Source organism: Ictidomys tridecemlineatus, chromosome 2, assembly GCF_052094955.1.
Source record: "Ictidomys tridecemlineatus isolate mIctTri1 chromosome 2, mIctTri1.hap1, whole genome shotgun sequence".
In the NCBI taxonomy this organism is placed as follows: domain Eukaryota; kingdom Metazoa; phylum Chordata; class Mammalia; order Rodentia; family Sciuridae; genus Ictidomys; species Ictidomys tridecemlineatus.
In genome coordinates, this window is record NC_135478.1 from 78,388,583 (window position 1) to 78,408,524 (window position 19,942).

At 40.8% G+C, this 19,942-nt stretch overlaps 1 pseudogene; it reads right to left on the reverse strand.

Annotated features, from left to right (window-relative positions):
• Positions 1-18,774: 18,774 nt before the first annotated feature.
• On the reverse strand, positions 18,775-19,705 carry LOC144368257 (carnosine N-methyltransferase-like; annotated as a pseudogene).
• Positions 19,706-19,942: the final 237 nt, after the last annotated feature.

Below are 19,942 nucleotides of genomic sequence, written 5' to 3' on the forward strand. Positions count from 1 at the left end.
AGTTGGCAAATTGGAGGAAGGATGCACCCACGACAGTTCTTCAGTGCCAGAATTAGAAGGCAAGAAGACTGCTTCTCAGTGAGAGGGGAACTAAAGGAAGTCACCAAAACTTAATAGTGAATGGAAAAAAAATCATACAGGCATATAAAGTCAAAAACTCAAGAAAAGAAATAAAACATTACAAGACAGAAGCAAATTTAAGATAGAGAGAACGTTTATTTCTTGCAGCCCCACAACCTGTAATGCAAACACTGTGAATACTCCTTCCTCCCAGGTGGGCAAAAGAGGGGTTGCACTAAAACTCAATAGTGGACACTCAGGGAGTCTTAGAGAATCAGAAACTTGGCTACATTAAACAAAGAGAAAAAAAAGAAAGTACATTGGATTCAAGCTGATTGTGGCAGCAGCAGCAGCAGGAATAGTGGCACAGCTAGATCACAGAAAGAGGAAAAATGCACAGAAACAAAACAGACAGATTCAATGTGAAAATCCTGAGATCATACAGGCAACGTTTTCTTGGCTGAAGAAGAGGCTTGTTTGCACTGCACACTCTACATGAAGGGAGATCTGTGATTCCTGCTGTCCCAAGAGAGCAAGGCAGGAGCCACCTTGACACAGCCAAGCTGATACTGCCTCTGCAGGAGCCAGAAGCTGGGAGATCTGAGCAGGTAGGCACACATGGACCTGATAGGCACCTGCCACAGCACCTAGGCTTTGCCTGGCTGAACTAGAGCAAAAGGCATAGAGAGCATTCTCCCCAGGGGAACTCAAGTCAGAGATGGGCAGGAAAGATCTGGTCCTTTCCTCCTTGAGTCTGGTCCCTCCCAGGACCAGCTGAAGGGGATTGAGAATTTGAAGGAGCTGGTGTAAAAATGGGCTGCTGTGAATAGCTGCCCAGACCATAAGCCCAGGAAGCATGGAAAGGTTGCTCCACAGGCAGCAGAGTGGGTGGGGGGAAGCTGACTAGCACACTCATAGTTGGAATTAAGAACAAGGTTCATAAAATAGATGTAGAAAAGCTAATGATTAAAAACGAGAAACAATTCATTTCAAAACCAAAGGAGAAACCTGGAATAGAAGAAACTTACTTTCAATAGTATAAGAGCCATATATGAGAAATCCAAAGCCAACATCACACTGAACAGAGATAAAAATGAACGGTCTTCCTCAAATAATAAGAACAAGAAAAGAATGTCTACTTTTGCCACTTTTATTCAATGTATTTTTCTGAAGAAATGTCAGCACAATCAGGCAAAAGTAGGAAATTAATAGGATACAATAAAAAAAATTCAAAGTGTCCACATTACCTGGTGACATGATTCTATATTTAGAAGGCCCAGAAATTTTCACCAGAAGAATTCTAGAATTAATAAATTTAGCAATGTAGCAGGATAAAAGATCAACCCAAATAAATCAATATTGTCACCATACTCCAACATTGATGCAACTGATATAGAATTCAAGAAAACCATTTTTTTATAATAATATAAAAAAGGCCCTGGGGATAAATCTAGCAAACAGGATGTAAGATCTCTACAACAAAAACTATAGAACACTGAAAAAGAAATGGAAGAAGACCTCAGAAGGGGCAAAGAAGTTCTGTGTTCTTGGATAGGCAGAATTAATATTGTCAAAGTGGCCATTATATCAACAGCAATATCCAGGTTCAATAAATTCAATACAATCCCCTTCAAACTACAAATGATATTCCTTACAGTATTGAAAAACCAACCCTGAAATTCATTTGAGATGATGATGATGATGATAACAACAGTAATAATAATATTATTATTATATTATTATATTTATTATTATTTTATAATAATAATAACAATTATTTGGCAAAGCAATTCTGAGCAAGAAAATGTAATAACCAATCTTATATTTTACTACAGAAATGAGTGGCAAAAACAGTATCTTATTGAACTGAAAATAGATATGAAGATCCTTGAATAGAATATACCACACAGAGACAGCCCACCTGATACTTACATCCACCTGATACCAGACAACAGCACCAAAATATATGTTACAGAGGAGATTATGGTTTAAACCAATAGTGCTGGGAAAACTGGATAAGCATAGAAATACTAGGAAGGATAGGAGAAAGAAGGTACACTGACACAATGTTGGTGAGTCTGTAAATTATTATGACAACTCTGGAAAGCAATGTGCAGATTCCTGAAAAGCCCAAGAGTGGAACTCATAGGACTCAGCTATTACACTCCCTCCCTGCTTATTCTATAGAACTACAAGTCAGCATACTATAGTGATACAATCACTTCAATGTTTGTAGCATTCACCATAAATACATTGTATGATCAACCCAGATGTCCATCAACAGTTGAAAGAATTAAGTGCACAAAATTAAAAGGTAACTAGATCTTTACTTCTGGAGCTATAGCACTGCTGAATGACTCAAAGCATGTAAATTTGTATATGTTAAATAAAAGAAGAATTGGAACTCTGAATCAACTAGAATCCTTATTGCAGAATGGACACAATTTCAGGATTTCCACAGTACCTTCGTTGGGCTTTTCATTTGGCAAAACACTGTTTGGTGGCCAGAGGCGGACTCCTCTGGACCAAGGCCTGCGTAAGTCTTCTGAGTTTGGGGGTTTCTTCCAACATGGGAGACAACAGCCTGGGAAATGTGATAAAAAAAGAGCTGTTGACAAGATGCTAGTAAGAAAACACAGGGCCATCAATAATAATTCAAATAACAGTTCAACCAGTTTTAATTGATAAGTGATCATTGTAAATATCTGGGGGTATAATTTGAGCTTTGAATTCAGGTATATATTTATACACTAATAGCATGCCCAGAAACTTAAATATTTCTTGTATTTTTTTGCTCTGTCATTTTCAACAACAAGAGGTGATAATTATGTTATCAGAAATAGGTCTGGGACACAAAGATAAATGCTGTATAATATCACTCTTTTGTGGAAACTGAAAAATTGTTCATAGAAGGTGAGAGCAGAGTATTATTTAGCAGAGTAAGGGAGACAATGTTACAATTGAATATTAGAAATAAAATTTCGGATGTATTTTTTGCAGTCTGTTAACAGAGTTAAAAATAATAAAATCTGAGTCTCAGGTTGTGGCTCATTTGGAGAGTGCTTGCCTTGCATGTGTGAGGCATGGAGTTTGATTCGAGCACCACATTTAAATAAATAAATAAATAAATAAAGGTCAACGAATAACTAATAAAAATTTTTAAAAATAACAAAAATTATGTTTAATAAATTTTGAAGGAGGGATTTGAATGTTATTAGATTTCACACTACTGAGTTCATTTTTCACCATTGGGGCAGCAAAGCACCTGAGTCAGATTGAGCTTTAGGATAACATTGCAATGTGTGAGGTCTACAACCCAACACAATATTGTGTGGTCAAAAAGAATTACTAAGGCGGAATCACAGAAAGGCAGAGAAAACAGTGACCATCAGCAGAGGCTGTGGTTATGTATGTGGCTTTTGTTCAAATCCTACCTCAAAAATTAAATACCTGTGCAGTTAAATAAACCCCTTCTCAATTGTTTGCAAAGAGTGTGTATCTGATCCACGTAATGGTATAAGGCTGACAATGATCACATCCATGTATCTTTAAGAGGACTGGTGCTTCATATAAGTGCTAATGTGTCCTGTCATTAAATAGGACACTACATTAAATGTGTGGAAAAATAAGCTCAATCGTTGACAGTGTTTAAACAGAGAAGTGTCAAACAGAGGTCATCCTCCAGGGCAATGGGTAAAGAAATTCTATTCCTCATTCTTTACAGATGGATATCTGTAAAGCTCATGGAGAATATCTGTGACCTCCTGTGTCTCCATATCAGCCTAAAGGGATGGGTGGAGCAGAGTCTGTCCACCACAATTTTGAGTTTAGGTGTTTGTAATTTAGAGATTTTATGTGACTTGCCCAGATTCACAAGAATGTTGAGCAGTGGATGTGGGACAGGAATGTAGCTATTTACCTGGCACCAGAAATCCCTGAGCATTTGAGTCCTCTAGCATATATCCTAGAACCAGGAAGCCAGAACTCTTCTCAGTTCTTTTCAAATACTCCTTCCTTCAGGCCTCTTTGGCATGAGGTTTCAGTAGCAGACACCATGAAAAATGTTCAAGGTATAACCCGGGCTCCTGTCTCTTCATTACAATTACTGACTTTAAAATGATGATTTCATGCAAATGAAGCCTATCTGCAGGTCAATGGTAGAGTCCACACTTGTAGCCATCCTCCCCCAGGGTCGTCTCACTGCCAGCTGCCTCCCAGTGAGCCTTCCTGATGAGCAGTTGACCATCTAAATCATCAGAGTTCTCTGGGGCTCACCAACTGTTTTGAGAACTTAGGACATTCTAAACCAACTGCCACTTGATGGCTGTGCCCAGAGTAAAGTTTCCTTGTGCTTTTCCCACCTGGATGGCCTGTTAGTGGGGATTAATCAGGGAAATGGATACTCTGGGCTGATGCTTTGTTGTTTCCATGTCAGAAGCTGGCCTGCCCCATGTCTGCAGTCTAATATTCTGAGCCATCATCTGAGCAGTCAGACAACGCCTGGTTGAAATGTCATTTCTCCAGATGCACCAGCTCTGCTCAGGCATATTCCTGCTCCTGGCTTTCCAAGCCTTTTCCTAGATCCTGCATGGCCAGGGGCCAGAGACTTATCTGCCTAGATGGAACCACCACTAACTATAATCTGTGAACCTCCACCAATAAATCCTCCCCCTGTAGACCACTGAGGCCCTCATTTCCTCCATTATCAGACATCCACTCCACTGACCTACCTCAAGGCACTGTCCTTTTTGCCTCCTTCCCCGTAGTCCCCAAACACCTGGGATCCTGTAGTCATCAACCAATTGGAAACTTTTCCTGAAATCTCCGTCCTTTTTTCTTTTACAAATGTCTTGATTTAGGCTTCTCTAACATTCTTTTTAGATGTTCTTATACATTGAGATGGGTTTGGTTTCTAATTGTCCTGTCATGGGATATATATTGCCTTACTTAGCATCCATATACTCTCTCTCACTATATTTCTTCATCTCATAAAAGCAAGGTGGGTGTCCTCCTCCTGTAATTCACTTTTTTTTTTCTAATTCACTTTAAGTGCACACATGTTATTGGAATTAGGAATGGTTCATTTTCTAAATTTAGAAAAACATTTTCAGTAACCAGGTCAATAGAACAAGCAAATATATGAATTGAGTGATAAAACAATATCACCAAATACTTCAATCTCAGGAGAGAAGATTCAGTGTTGAAGATTAAAAAATCAAGAGGAAAATATATTCAGTAAACATTAACTGCCCTTTGAAGAAACAGCCTTGAAAATATCACTGACAACATACCTTCCCCGCAGCAGTTTAGATTTCCCATGGTCGACCAAGAACTCAAAACCTCCCTAGTCTTCTCCAACCTTAACTGACACCACCTCGCTCACCACACCAACTGAGTGGAAATGGAAGGTAAGATGTGCATCCCACATTACCACAGTGACTGGACAACATGGAACTTTCATTGTGAGCACATGCTATATTCTGAGCTGCTACTGTTCTCTTAGTAAGTGTATTTTCATGTCCAAGTGTGTTGTTGAATAGTTTGTGGATTGCTTCAAAAACTGAAACCTAGTCCCACATTTTAATATTTCTTGTTTATGAAAATAAGTTAAATTAGGAAAAAATGATTTACTCCCAAAATTATTTCACTGATCAAAAAATCATGGGATGAAAGGGACGCATAGCTATAGTTTTGAGAATCAAAGAAGATTCCATTCTTGGTTTTTAATTCTAAGCCTACACATGTCTCAATCTTTCTGAACCTCCAAACATTTGTAGATAGAAAAAATTAAAACGTCTTTTTGATTCAGAATGAAAATATATACAAAGTATTATTCTTTAAGAGTTGAAGAAATTTTCAGGAAGGAGAAATTTGAAGATCACATCTCCCTTATTTTAAATTTGAAAACAAAACTGTTTTCTATTTAGTAGGATTTAATCCAGTCATTTGAATTAATCTTCCTCTTCCATGACTCCTGCTGTGGAATTCATTCTTTTGCTTCTCATTTTATCCTGTCATCTCATACCACAAAACTCATGGTTGAACATGCACATGGTGAGGTCTATACAAACAATGTATGCAATGCCTTTGCATTGTAAAAGCTATCTATGCTAAATCCAAGGCCGATATTATTACTAAATGAGAAAAAGAGAAAACATTCCCTCTAAGGACAGAAACAAGACAGGGATGCCCTCTTTGAAACTCTGGTCAGAGCAATCAGACAGATGAATGTAATTAAAGTGATTTGCATAGAATAAGAACTCAAATCATTACTATTTGCTGATCACATACTTCTATATTTAGAAGATCCAAAAAATTCCTACAGAAAGCTTCTAGAACCAATAAATACATTCATCAAATTAGGATATAAAATCAATACCCATGAATCAAATGCATTTCTATATATAAGCGATTTATCCACAGCAAGAGAAAGTAGGAAAACCTCTCCATTGACTCTAGACTCAAATAAGTGGAATACTTGGGAATCAATCTAACAAAAGAAGTACAAGACCTCGACAATGAAAAGTATAGAACACTAAGGAAAAAATTGCAAAAGATCTTAGAAGATGGAAAGATTTCTCATGCTCTTGGATAGGCAGAATTAATATAGCCAAAATGGCCATACTACCAAAACTTTTACAAAGATTTAATGCAATTCCTATTAAAATCCCAACGACATTCTTTTTTTTTTTTTAAATTAAAAGCACCAGGCAAAGGCTAATGCTCTCCCACATGGGGTCTTTCCCCTGGGGTTTCTCCTGACCCTCTTTTTGGCTTATGCTTTCCCTCAGGGAAGTCTTTCTCAGTGGACCTTCAGAACCTTCTTTTTGCTTGGGGTTTTTTCTATCTCCCAGGTTGCATATGCCTGGGTGGTTCTCACGATATTCTGCCTGGCCCCAGCAACTCAGGCAACTCTGGACAAGGCAACTCTGGGAACTCTGGACATACTGGTAACTCTGGACACATTGAAGAGCCATTCCCTCCCAGCACGCCACTGTAGCCCACAAGCTGGGTGGATAGGTCACTAGACTAGGCACCTGGGGTTCAACTGCTGCCACTGCTGGGGCTGTTGCTCCTGCTGATTCTGATTCCATTACTACAGGGGCTTGTAGAGATGTTGAGTATGGGCATCCCACTGGGATTGGCACTGGATGGGACACATACATTTTCACATGGGGTTGCATTGCCTGGAGCCAAGGACATGGGTGTCCTGGCACATAAAGCAAAGGTGCTGGGCTGGCATCTAAGCCTCCAAATGTGGCATGCCCTGTGCTCCAGGTGCTACCACCTCTGCCTGCTCCTCTCCTTCCAGGGACCATGCCACAGCACCATGCTGTTGGGCTCCCATAACAGGTAAAACCTTTGAGGGCAATGGATCTGCCAAGACTGACCTCTCAGCTTGAAGTAGCCTCTCACAAGACAACCTGAGTGAAGTGCAGCTGAGTAGAAGCATCATCACGGTCATCATACAGCCGCTGCAGCTCAGACACCAAAGCCCAGCAAGACGCCTCACCTTCCTCCAGTTGATCCTGCAGCAGAAAGGCACGACGCCCCTGCTGCTCCCGCTGCCTGGCCATGGCTTGCACGCCCAGGGCAAGGGCACTTCAGGTGCATTCCCTCTGAGGTCTTGAGGCACCTGAGAGTCCACCACCACAGTGCAAAGCTGCTCCTCTACCTTGTTCCAGGGATGAGAGCGAAAGGCCATGGAGAACTCTGGGCCACCACTGTTCAGGAGAGCTTCATTGTTAATGAATCGGACCACCTCCTTGTGGAGAAAGCCACTGGCATGGTCGCCAAATTCCACTGCCATGGCTGCTGTGGGCTTTATTTCTTAATTTCATGAAAACAAGGTGGATGGCCTCCCCCTGTTTATTTATTCACTTTTCTATTAAAATATTTATTTATTTTAATTTGTTATATATGATGGCAGAATGCAATTCCTTTCATATTAGACATAGAGAGCACCATTTTTCAAGTCTCTGGTTGTACAAAATGTATTTTCACACCATTCATGTCTTCATATATGTACTTAGGGTAATGATGTCTAACTCATTCCACCATCATTTGTACCCCCATGCCCTCTCCATTCCCCTTTTTTCCCTTTGCCCTATCTAAAGTTCTTCCATTCCTCCCATGCCCTGCTATCATCATTATGAGTCAGAATCCTCATATCAAAGAAAGCATTTGGCCTTTGGTATTTTTGGATTGACTTACTTCACTTAGAATTATATTCTTCTACTCCAACCATTTATTTGTAAATGCTATTATTTTATTCTCTTTTAGTTCTGAGTAATATTCCATTGTGTATATAAATATAAGTTTCTCTGTGTATTCATCCACTGAAGGGTATCTGGTTTGGTTCCATAATTTAGCTATTATAAATTGTGCTGCTATAAACATTGATGTGTCTGTGTTCCTGTAGTAAGCTGTTTTTCTTCTAAGCCAAAGAGTGGGATAGCATGGTCAAATGGTGGTTATGTTGCAAGTTTCCATGAAATCTCCATACTTACTTCTAGATTGCTACACCAAATTACAGTCCCACAAGCAATGTATGGTTGTGCCATTTCCCCTACATTCTGGCTAACTTTTATTGTTGTTTGTAATCTTGATGGCTGCCATTCTGATGGGAGTGAGAATCTTAAGTGCAAGAGGTAAAATCAATAATTAATAATGGGATGGACAGACACTAAAAACTTCTCAGCAAAGGAAACAAGCAATAACGTGATGAGAGATTCTACAGAATGGGAAAAAGCCTTTACCACACAAACCTCAGATAGAGCACTAATGTCTAGGATATATGAAGAACTGAAAAACCTGAACACCAAAAGCCAAATAACACAATCAATAAATGGGCTAAGGAACTGAATAGACACTTCATGGAAGAAGAAATATAACCAATCCACACACATTGGAAAAAATGTTCATCATCTCTAACAATGAAAGAAATGCAAATCAAAACTACTATAAGATGTCATCTCACTCCAGATTGGCAATGTATCAAAAATATAGTCAATAACAAGTGTCATGAAGGATGTGGGAAAATTTACATTCATATATTGCTGGTGAGACTGCAAATTGTTTCAGCCACTATGTGAAGCAGTATGAAGATACCTCAGAAAACTTGGACTAGAAGCACCCAGCTATCCCACTCCTCAGTTTATACCCAATGGACTTAAAATCAGCATACCAGAGTGTTGCAGGACATCAATGCTTAGAGTGGCTCATTTCACAATAGCTAAACTGTGGAACCAACCTAGATGCCCTTCAACAGATAAATGGAGAAAGAAAATGTGGTACATATACACTATAGAATATTATTCAACCTAAAAGAAGAATGAACTTATGGCATTTGCAGGGAAATAGATGGAACTAGAGAATATCATGCTAAGTGAAATAAGCCAATCCCCCAAATCCAAAAGCTGAAAGTTTTCTCTGATAAGCTATTGCTGATCCATAATGGGGCTGGGAGGATCAGGTAGAATCAGAAAGGCACTTTGGTTTGTGTTGAGGAAACTGAGGGAAGAAGTGGGGCTGTGGGGATGGGAAGGGCAGTAGAATAAGACAGACATTATTACCCTGTATACATGTATGAGTACACTACTGGAGGGACTCTGCCACATGTAGTGCCAGAGGAAGAAGTGGTGCTCAATTTGTGTACAATCTGTCAAAATGCATTCTACTGTTTAAAAAAGATAAAAGAAAGAAAGAATAAAGAAAAAGACCTAGGGCTGGGGATGTGGCTCAAGTGGTAGCGTGCTTGCCTGGCATGTGTGTGGCCCAGGTTCCATCCTCAGCACCACATACAAACAAAGGTGTTGTGTCTGCTGAAAACTAACTAACTAACTAACTAAATATATATTAAAAATTCTCTCTCTCTCTCTCTCTCTCTAAAAAAAAAGACCCCAATATTTACAAGATAAAAAATTTATTTGGATTCACAAAGGTCTCCCATGTCACAATCCATAAACAACTGACTCCATTCCTTAGGTCTTGAAGAAAGCGTGAACATCATGGCAGAAGAGTGTGGTGGAAGAATTCAGTTTAAGACATGGTCACAGAGAACTGGGGACTTAAGCTCTTCTGGGTTCTGTTGTTTGAGCCTCTAGGGGGCATTCTCTGGAGGAACAGGTGGCAATGACAGGTCCACTCGCCCCTGTGCACCCCTGTTGTGTCTGTTGGTGCCCTTCTTGTTCTGCAGGCCTAGCATGGAGCAGGAGGTATTGGAACCTGCTGGTTGCTGCCTGGGAGGAGAAGCTGAACTCTGAAGGCAAGGCTTACAAACACTGGCACTACCACCAGGAGAATTAGCTCTACAACATAGGGACCTGGGCCCCATGGGCAGTGCTGCCTCTGCTTACACCAAAGAAGCTGTGGACACCAAGAGCTGGATGATCCACATAGGACTCAGACCAGCCTTCTGCTTCTGCGGGTACCAGTGCCCAGCATATTTATTGGCAAGGCTGTCTCCAGAGCTGACTATGGTGTCCATCTGTTCCAGAGCAACTGACACCAAGGCCAGCTGTGTCAGCTCAAAGACATATACAGAGCCTGTAAGAGAGGAGACAAGAGGGTGCCTGAGGATAAAGGTCCCATTCCAACATTCCATCCTGAGGCTCTGCCTGGGCTAAGTCAGGGTATGGGGTGGGTTCTATTTAGGGTCCTGTAAAGGGTGAGACTAGGGACAGGACTGACCATGTCATCTGTGTAGAGAAAGATGGAAGTAGGATGGGGAGCCAGGCCAAGTTGGAAATTTCCCAGAGCTCAAATACCTGATGTCCAAAGCACACCTGGTCCCCTCAAATCATCTTATGCTCTCTCATGATTCTGGGAGCAACTAGCACTTGGTGATAATGCAAAATTTTCCTCTCATGGAGCAGCTGATTCGGGACTACTGGGGAGCCTTCTTGTGAGCATTGGGGTTTAAGAGAAGGCAAAGGGGGAGTGTTGGAGCCCCAACTTCCTCCATCTGCTGTTTTGGGCATAGAATCAGTCTTAGTCTCCAGAAACCCAGGTCAGAGGTTCCTTCCAGGAATTGACCCATGACTACTGTGCTGACCCTACTGGGCTCCCATATGCCCTAGGCCCAGCTCAGTAAGGCTGTTGACCTTCCTGAAGCCTATCCAGGATGGAGCTGGGCAGCTGAGACCACTGATAAAATCTTACTCAGTAGAAAACCCACCTTGTCCTACTACACTCTGGGTCACCCCATTAACTTGTGTCCACTGATTGCGATTTTGTTGCAATGTGACACTGCTAAATTTCATTCTATTTTTGAAATGAGTTAATAACTGGCATTATCTTTATTAAGCAATCTCCTGCTTTTGTTGATTCTTCACATTATCTAGTGTAACTTCATAGGTGGTGTCTGTTCCTCTCTTTGGGAGCCTCCTTACCACAGTAGACTGTCAACTGTCACTGGGAATTTCTTATTTTCCCCTCCCATTGCTTCAGTGTTGTACATAATAGTCCAAGTACCAAAAATCGGACTTGCCTAAGGAATGCACTGAATCCCCATGGTTTCTGGGAATTATGTCAGCATTGAGGTTGCACAGAGCTAAGCTCTTGAGGGTAGTAAGGCATCCCTGTAATCAGAGGGATAATGTCATGAAACCAAAGAAGCCTTACGATCACAGCATTAACCAGAAGTAGATGAGATCCATATCTGACAATAATCACTTTGACTAAACAAGGAAACACATGTGGGCTCAGCAAGGGTGTATATATGGTGAATATTCAGCCAGTTCATCCTACTGCCTGTGGGGGCACTGGCCAAAGTAAATCCTGGGTGGCTCAGGGCTTGGGAGGGTGGCAAGATCTGTGCCCTTTGGCTGCTTAGAGTCTAGCAGCAGAAATACTCCAGATTTTAATCAACAAAAGTGCCGTGTTTGTGATCCTTTTTTTGTGTGTGATGTTTGATTTATTCATCTTTTTAAAAAGCGCTTATGGAAAAACAAGCAGATTTTTGTTTCTAAGAGTTAAAAGTACTCTTCAAAAAATTAAATAAAAGAACATGGATTACATGTTTTTCTCATAAGCACTTAAGTGAGTGAATGCACCACAAGGAAGCTATCACAGGCACATTGGGATACTCAGGACTGCAGCTTAACCCAGCTGATGCTCATTGTGGGTGGGGGTCGGCACCTGGGTACAGAATTGGGTTTCTGTTTATACCCAGGGGTGCAGGAGATGTACAAGACTCACATCCATATTAGAATACCAACAGCATCCTCTGGATACATGGTAGACTCTGCCTCACAGCTGAATCAGAGTTGCAGAACATGAAGTGACTGGAGGACATCAGTGGCCAGTGTACCCTGTTCCCTCAGTGACCATGGATAACTTAGTACCACAGGGCAGAAGGTAAGAAAACCAAGGCAGCAACACCTGGCCTTGACTCAGGGGACCAGAGGCCACGGCCTACAACCAGCACCTGTCTGTCCCAGGAGGTGGGCTGCAGGAGGCATTGACTGCACTGGCTCTGTCAATGGTCAGAGCCCTGACTGGGCTGCAGCTCCTGGATGGCAGGTGTGGGGATATGCAAGGCAAATGGGCACTGAGCTCTGGCCAAGTTTTCTGTGGAACAAATCACCCAATTGCTGTACTTATTCACTTCTGTGCACAAATCAAGAAAAGGACAGTTAAAATGCACATGCGGTGTGATCCCTTAGAATCATGATCAAAAGAGGAGAACAGCAGCTCTCCTACAAAAAGAGGTTTTTGTAGATGTTAGAATCACCTAGTGACTGCAGGAGACTGGACACAGAAGGACTGGGCTGCAGAGAGAGCCACTGTCTCAATGGGGTCTCAAGAGGCACACACTGGCTGGTCAGTTTGCTTCCTAGTCACTGTGCTTAGAAACATTTTACTAATCCAAGGCTGTGATTACAATTTTAAGAGGAACTGCTCTGGCTGCCAGGGACCATCGTGTCTTTTATTAAAAGCATTGTTCTGGGAGCTTCTGACAGACACTAGGGCATTTTAGTGCTTCCTAGAAGGTGGCCATTGCCTCCTCAGCCTTGAGCATCTGAACTACCAACTGACCAGAGTTCCAGCCAGGGTGACCCTCACTGTGAGGTTAAGAATCAAACTGCATGTCTAGCAATGGCTCCTGAGTGGACCACAGAATGCTGCAGTTAGGAACACCCTCCAAAATCAAAAGATAACATTTTCCAAAAATATTTTTTACAGCAGTATAACTAATTTACAAAAAGCTACAAAAATCATATTTACCAGGACACATCTGTTAAATAAAAACATCATGTTAGAGTTCATTTGTGCAGGGCTATGTACAAGGATTCTGATTCTTGCTCTCCTTAGAACAATAGCCCATGCCCAATTGGGCCCAGCCTAGCAGGGCTGCAGGGAGGACAGCAGAGGCAAAACAGACCCTTCACACAGTGGCACCCTGCCCGCCCTGTGTCCCCCCAAACTTACCTCAGCATCATGCAATGTTCCTGGCAGCCCCATGGAGGCCGGTGGGAAACAGGGCTAAGCCTCCCCAGTCAGGGTGAGCAGTGAGGACTCCTTTGAGCAGAGCATCCAGGCAGAAATAGAACCATTTCTGAATGAGAAAAGACAACATGAAAACTGAAAGTGTGACAGGTCTGTAGATAAGAAAGCAGACTCCAATGAAAATTCTGCCCAATCCACACTGAAATCCACCCAGGAGCCCCCTGTCATGTGCTGCCTGCCACAGTCTGATGGAGCCTGTTTGGAGTTTGTCTTCCATGAACTTTCAGGTGAGCAAAGATGAGCACAGCACCCAGCAGCCTCAGGCCTAAGGTTCCCACAGAGCTGAGAACCTGGGCAGCACAAGGCCTGTTGTCCCCAAATCCCAGGCAGCACAGAATAGGGACACGGGCAATAGGAACTGTGGGGCTGACAGGAGGGCCAGCAGCTCCAGGACCCTGGACCCCCAGCATAAGGTCTCTAACTCCAGCAGTGATTATGGCATCCAAGAAGCCATCCAACTCTGTCAGTTGGAGAAAACCAGGAAGGAGGCCAGCAGAAATCTGCCACAAAGAGCCCATCTCAGCAAGAAGGGGCTGAAAGTTGCTAGAAGCCTGGGCACCTCACTGAAAAGTGTTTTCCCTGAAGCTCCCAGGAGAACACCCAGCAAGAGGAACTCAGCAGTTCCCAGGGACACAGACCTCATCCCAAGGAGCTTGGACTCTTACCACCTCTCCAAGCCACCAAAGGATGCCACAGCTGCTGCACCTCCAGGAAACACCACCACCAGGAGGGAGCCTATGGAAGTGACCTTGGCGGGGCAGACACTTCTGCTGAGCAGATGTGCACTGAAGCAATCCAGGGTATTTCCAAGACCACCCGTGGAGGGCAGCAATGGACCTGCATTTGTGAGCACACTCTTCTGCTCCTCCAATATGCCTTCCCATCTAATGGGAACAGCAGCTTTGTGAACCATTATGACAGCATAGAGCAGGAGATCCAGATGTTTTTGGCTCTGAAGGCACATTCAGGAAGCCTGCTGCTGAACTGGCAGAGATGCCTTCCCACTCATCTCTGGCCTCTCCTTCCATGGCCACTCACATCATCCCTTAAGGCTCTTTGATCATGTTCAGTAACAGGTGGAGGAGGGGAGAGTTGGGCCCCTTCCCTGGATGAAACATGCACAACCTCCTTGAGGAGACTCTGCAGAGTGCTCTACAATCTTATTTGCCTCAGGGCCTCAGGTATGATCATGGGCCTGAACTTGCTTAAGTGAAAGGATCCTCTTTGCTTAAGGTATATTTATACACCTACCTTCCAGAGATCCCTTCTAAGGTACCTGCACCTCAGCTTTGTGTCTTGTGTGATTTTCAGCCCTACAAAATCTACTCAGGCTGATACCTGAGGCCAGGTTCCTCCAGTGCCTTTCTTAGGTGAGTCTTGTTCTATGTCCTGGGCTTCTTTAAATGTCCTGGAGAGACCCAGAGATTCGGCCCTCAGACTCAGGTTATAGTCCAGGGCATAGGATGGACTGTCCTGACTTCCAGTTCAATGCCTGACTCTTAATCTTCTGTTCTAAACTCCCACCCTGGCCTCCTCTTTATCTCTCCTGGGCAGCTCTATCCTCTGACCTGGAGTAGTACCTCTGCTGCTATCTGTTGATGGAGGAGACCAAGAACTTGCCTTTCCCTCTAGATGACACCAAAAGCCTCTGTCACCTGCAATAATGTGGACAGGAGTGCTGCCTCACTGTGCCAGCTGCACCCTGTCCTGCACAGCACAGAGAGGTAGATTCTGCCCCATGCATGGAGGGACACTGGTGTATTTCCTGTAACTGAGTCTTAGTATGAAAATCTGTCGCTCAGCCTTGTGTTTAATAGAAAGTGTAGCCTATTGAATAAACTATAGCTATTTTTTAGTGTATCCAGGCCTACAGAAATTTTGTGACACATTTTGGTGCATTTACCACATTCACATTTTATGCAGGAATCAAGACTGATGCTTTCCTCTGCTCCAATAGCAGTAGTAGCAATGTCATCAGAACAGGTGTTGCTCTGGCACAGCAAGCCAACTCTGTGTATATCACCATCACCATCACCATCACCATCTTCTTCCTCATCCTCATTATCACCTCTGCTACAACTATTTTACTCCACCATACACATTTGCAGTGTATAGTGGAGGACTTCCCCATAAACTCAGTGTGTCCTTTCTTCAAACTGGGGACTTCCTTCCCATCTCTATGGGGGAAGTGTTCTCCCATCACACATAACAACAACTATTTGTTGATCCCATTTTTCAAATTTCTCTAGAGGAAGGTCAAGACTCCAAGAATCATCTCACTCACTGAGATCTAGGGGAGACTTTTTTCAATTAATGAGACCCTTTCTGTTATTATATCATTTAATTTGAAAACAAAATTAAAAAACCATTCATGTAGATATAGTTGAGGCCCAAGGAGACTCTATTGACAGGATAACTGAGAACATTTCTTTCAAACTAAGAAAATTATGCTAAACATAGGTATTGCTTTTGTTGTAGCAGGATTTTTACAGGTCATCTAGGGTCAGGGGAGGGCATGAGGCCAGGATGGGAGGCACAGCTGGGCACACACTTTATAATGATGCACACATATACATATATGCACACATTCAGATGCACACAATGGCAGTGATGGTTTTATTATGTGCATAGGCTAGAAGAGGGTCCCTATGTCATGAGTAGATGGTTTTATGTTACAGGGACCTGGTCCTAGTTCTAGAGCCATCTCCAGGATGTGTACAAGAAGACCTATAGCCAACTTCTTTGTCTTGTCCACTCTGTGATGAATGTGTAATTTCTCTAGTTGCCTCACTAGACTTGATGCTGCTGTGACATCCAGATTCTGGGAGGAGGAACTTACCTATGCAGTAAGTATAAACATAGTTAACACAGCCTTAATAAGTTATGTCCTCTGACCTATTCACTTGGGCGAAGGGGTGGAGAATCACCACCCTTAGAATCCAGGATCATGATCACTGAACAGATGTCTGCCCCTGATTTTCCTTTTGGTCAGGTTGTCTTTTGTGCCTATGCCCCAGCCTAGAAAATACCAAGACAGAATGGTCCTGCCACCCATAAATCAACACCTCATAATTTTGAAAATTATTCATTTGTGGTTAAAACTAATTTAAGAAAGAAATGTTAAGGCTTACATAGTTTAGGAGCTAGGACTAAACTTAAGAAATACAGAATTAAGTTAAGTCCTCCAATGACTCTTCTATTATTCATTGATACCACATTTTCAGTCTTAACTGAAAAGCTACAAGAAAAAAAGTGATGCAAATATTTATAGAACATTTAAAATCAACACTCATGAGTGAGAAATTAAAACAAATAAAATATCTAACTTTGGAGTTAACTAATATTTATTCTATAATTTGAAAATGTAGGTAACATTATTAAAGGATAAAACCTGATAGTAAAAAGAATTAGGTAACAAAAACAATCCATCAGTTTTGATCTGTTTTTGACTTTGTGAGAAGAATATCTTTTGGTTTGATACAAGTTGAGAAAACACTAGTGAGCGAATAAAAGGCATTTTTAAAATTATTCAAAACTAGCATGCATTCCTTGCTGTTCAAGGGATGTTTTTAAATATATATGATCTTTATTTTTTCTTAAAAATATGTTTGTTTTTTCCCATTTTGCAGTTAATTTCAAGTTTTTTTTTCAAATAAGTGATAAGAATTTCTACCAAATATATGCCTGCCAAGTACTGAGGGACATAAAAATATCATAGTTTTATTTTGTTTTGAAAAACCTCAGGTTTCAGATTTTTCTAAATTTACAAGTCAAATTAACTTCTTGGAACCTTACCCTGCATACCAGGAATAAAGATCAAAGTGCTCCCTCACTCTATGCAGAACCCGCCCTCAGATCTAATGATACACAATTAATTTTCTTATAAAAACCATGACACTTATGTTACCAGCACATTAAGTCCCTCTAATCCAACTGCCAAAGAGATAATTTAAAGCAATCATACTCGTCTATAAATATATTCAATAAAAGTTCTTTCTTTTCTCTAAGAAAAGGTTAAAACATTATTCACCTTTACTCTCCAAGAAATTGAAAACAGAATTACAAACATTAAAATAAAAAAAGAAGAAAGGAAGGAAGAATGAGAGAGAGAAAGAAAAACTCCACCTAATAAAGATCTGCTAAAGGTAGTAATTTATGGCAGCATATGTAATTTTTAAGCTCCATCTATCAAGGAACAAAATTGTGTTAATATGAAATGACATGAATGCCTTCTTCTTAAGGACACACCACAGGAGATAATTTATCCCTGAATTTCATAGTCAAGATTTTCCACATTAATAACATTATGAGAGTTTTTAGTAGTACATGATTCACTTAAAAAGTGCTTCTTTTTATGATCCTGGTAATCCAAAAATTTATAAAAATACATTATTGTAAACATCACACTGGACAAAGTGTATTCACTTTTAGTTTGAAATCATACATTTCGAATGGGCAGATGTTTATTTTCCATTCTTGTAGTGCTACTTTTAAAAAGACTTTTGTGTCTTACTTAGAATGTTGAGATCATTTCAAAGTGATCCATGATGAGTTTGCTTTCATAAAGTGTTCTATTTAATGTGCATAAAAGACTTAATTACCCAATTATATTTTACTGATTAACTTTAATATTTCATACAAATTAAATAGCTGATTCTTCTCTAAATTCAGGTGAACCAGAAAAAATACAATCAATTAATTTGGAAGAAAAATGAATAAATTTATATTTTATATATAGATTGCTCTGGAAGAAAGCAAATAAAATGACAATTCCACATGTTGAATGTAATGGAATCTTAAACTTCCAAAAATAGCATATGAAATGCATATAAAACAATACAAAGGCGATTATTATAGACTTCAATACAATCAGTCATTACAATGGCAGACTTGTGACAGTTTCATGAAGACACTGGAGATTAGTTTTTTCCAACTGAAAGACAATTGTGGGCTTCAGTGAAAAAGTATATATGAAGGTTATTTCCTCCATTTTTACTTGTGAAATGGAAATATGCATTGCATACTTTATTTAGGAACAAAAGAAGTGGTAACTTAAAGTGAATAGACACTATTTCTACATACTATTAGAAATAAGAAGGCACCACTGATTTGATGTCTTGTAATCACTGATAGTTGATTTTGAGTTGTTTATCTCAGCATTTGTTCTTATTAAACTTTTCTGAGTGATATAACCTAAAACCATTATTGTGGCTTATGAACTACAAATAAGACAAATTCATAATAGTATTTCATCATAGAGAAATCCTTCACAGTCTATGTTGACAATACGAATTCTTTGTCCACCTGTACCTGGAATCTATTTTGCAGAACAACATTGTTTATATCCTCATAGCTCAATTCTATGAAAAATTCTTTGCCAAATTTTCAAAGTGGTACAGCAGAGAACCAAGATTTATCAAAATTCACCTGGCTTGAATGTGTTTCATATTGTATCAATATAGTCAATTACATTGTGAGCTGTGCCTATACAGAAACAGGTGGCAATATAGTGCCACCTACCGCAGTATGAACAAATCTCCTGAAAATCTTCTGCTGTCAAACAAAATTTAGAACCAGGAGGAAGACTGTGGGGGTCAACATCAGAGAAAAAATGGGTGGCATCTGATCTTCTGATCTCCCATTATTGCTAAACAGGTAGATCCAGGAATAAAGTGTATGTTTATTAATTTTAGAACATCTGTTCAGAACAAGGTTGAGATCAAAGAGCCTAAAATAACAACAACAACATCAAAAACAATTCCTATCCTTGACAAGGATCACCTAACACAGCTAATTCCCAGTCCAGATTTCCTAGTTCAACAACAGGTATCAGAATAAGTTCTTTAGTAGGATCCCATCTGTCTTAGAAAAACTCAAAATTTCTTTAATGATTAGCTCAAAAGCCACGCAGAGAACTGCACTTGCATTTTTCTTACTCTCACGGAGGTTGCCCAAGCCTCCCCTGCAGCCCTTGTGCAGCTGAGAAAGGGTCAGTGGGAGGCAACAGTGTTGCTGGATTGCCTGCTGGCCCTAGGCATCTCAGCCTTGCTGCTCCTAGCTACTGAAAGCGCTGTGGCGGCTGGTTTCCTCCAGATGGCGCTCGTTGCAGACATGCCCGGAACAGGCTGCCCATCCCTCCCCCACCAATCTCAGGGTTCCAAACACACTGGGGTCTAACTGGTTTTCAGCTACTGAGCTTGTATGGCCTTCAAGGAGTGATTGTAGTTGCTTTCAAGTATATAGATTAAAAATAAAGTGCTTTAATGTATATTTTCATGATATAATTTACAAATTTGCATGAATGTAAGACAAAAAATTCTTGCAAATTGTCAAGCTAATATTGAGTGTTATCTTTGTAGTATATGAAGTT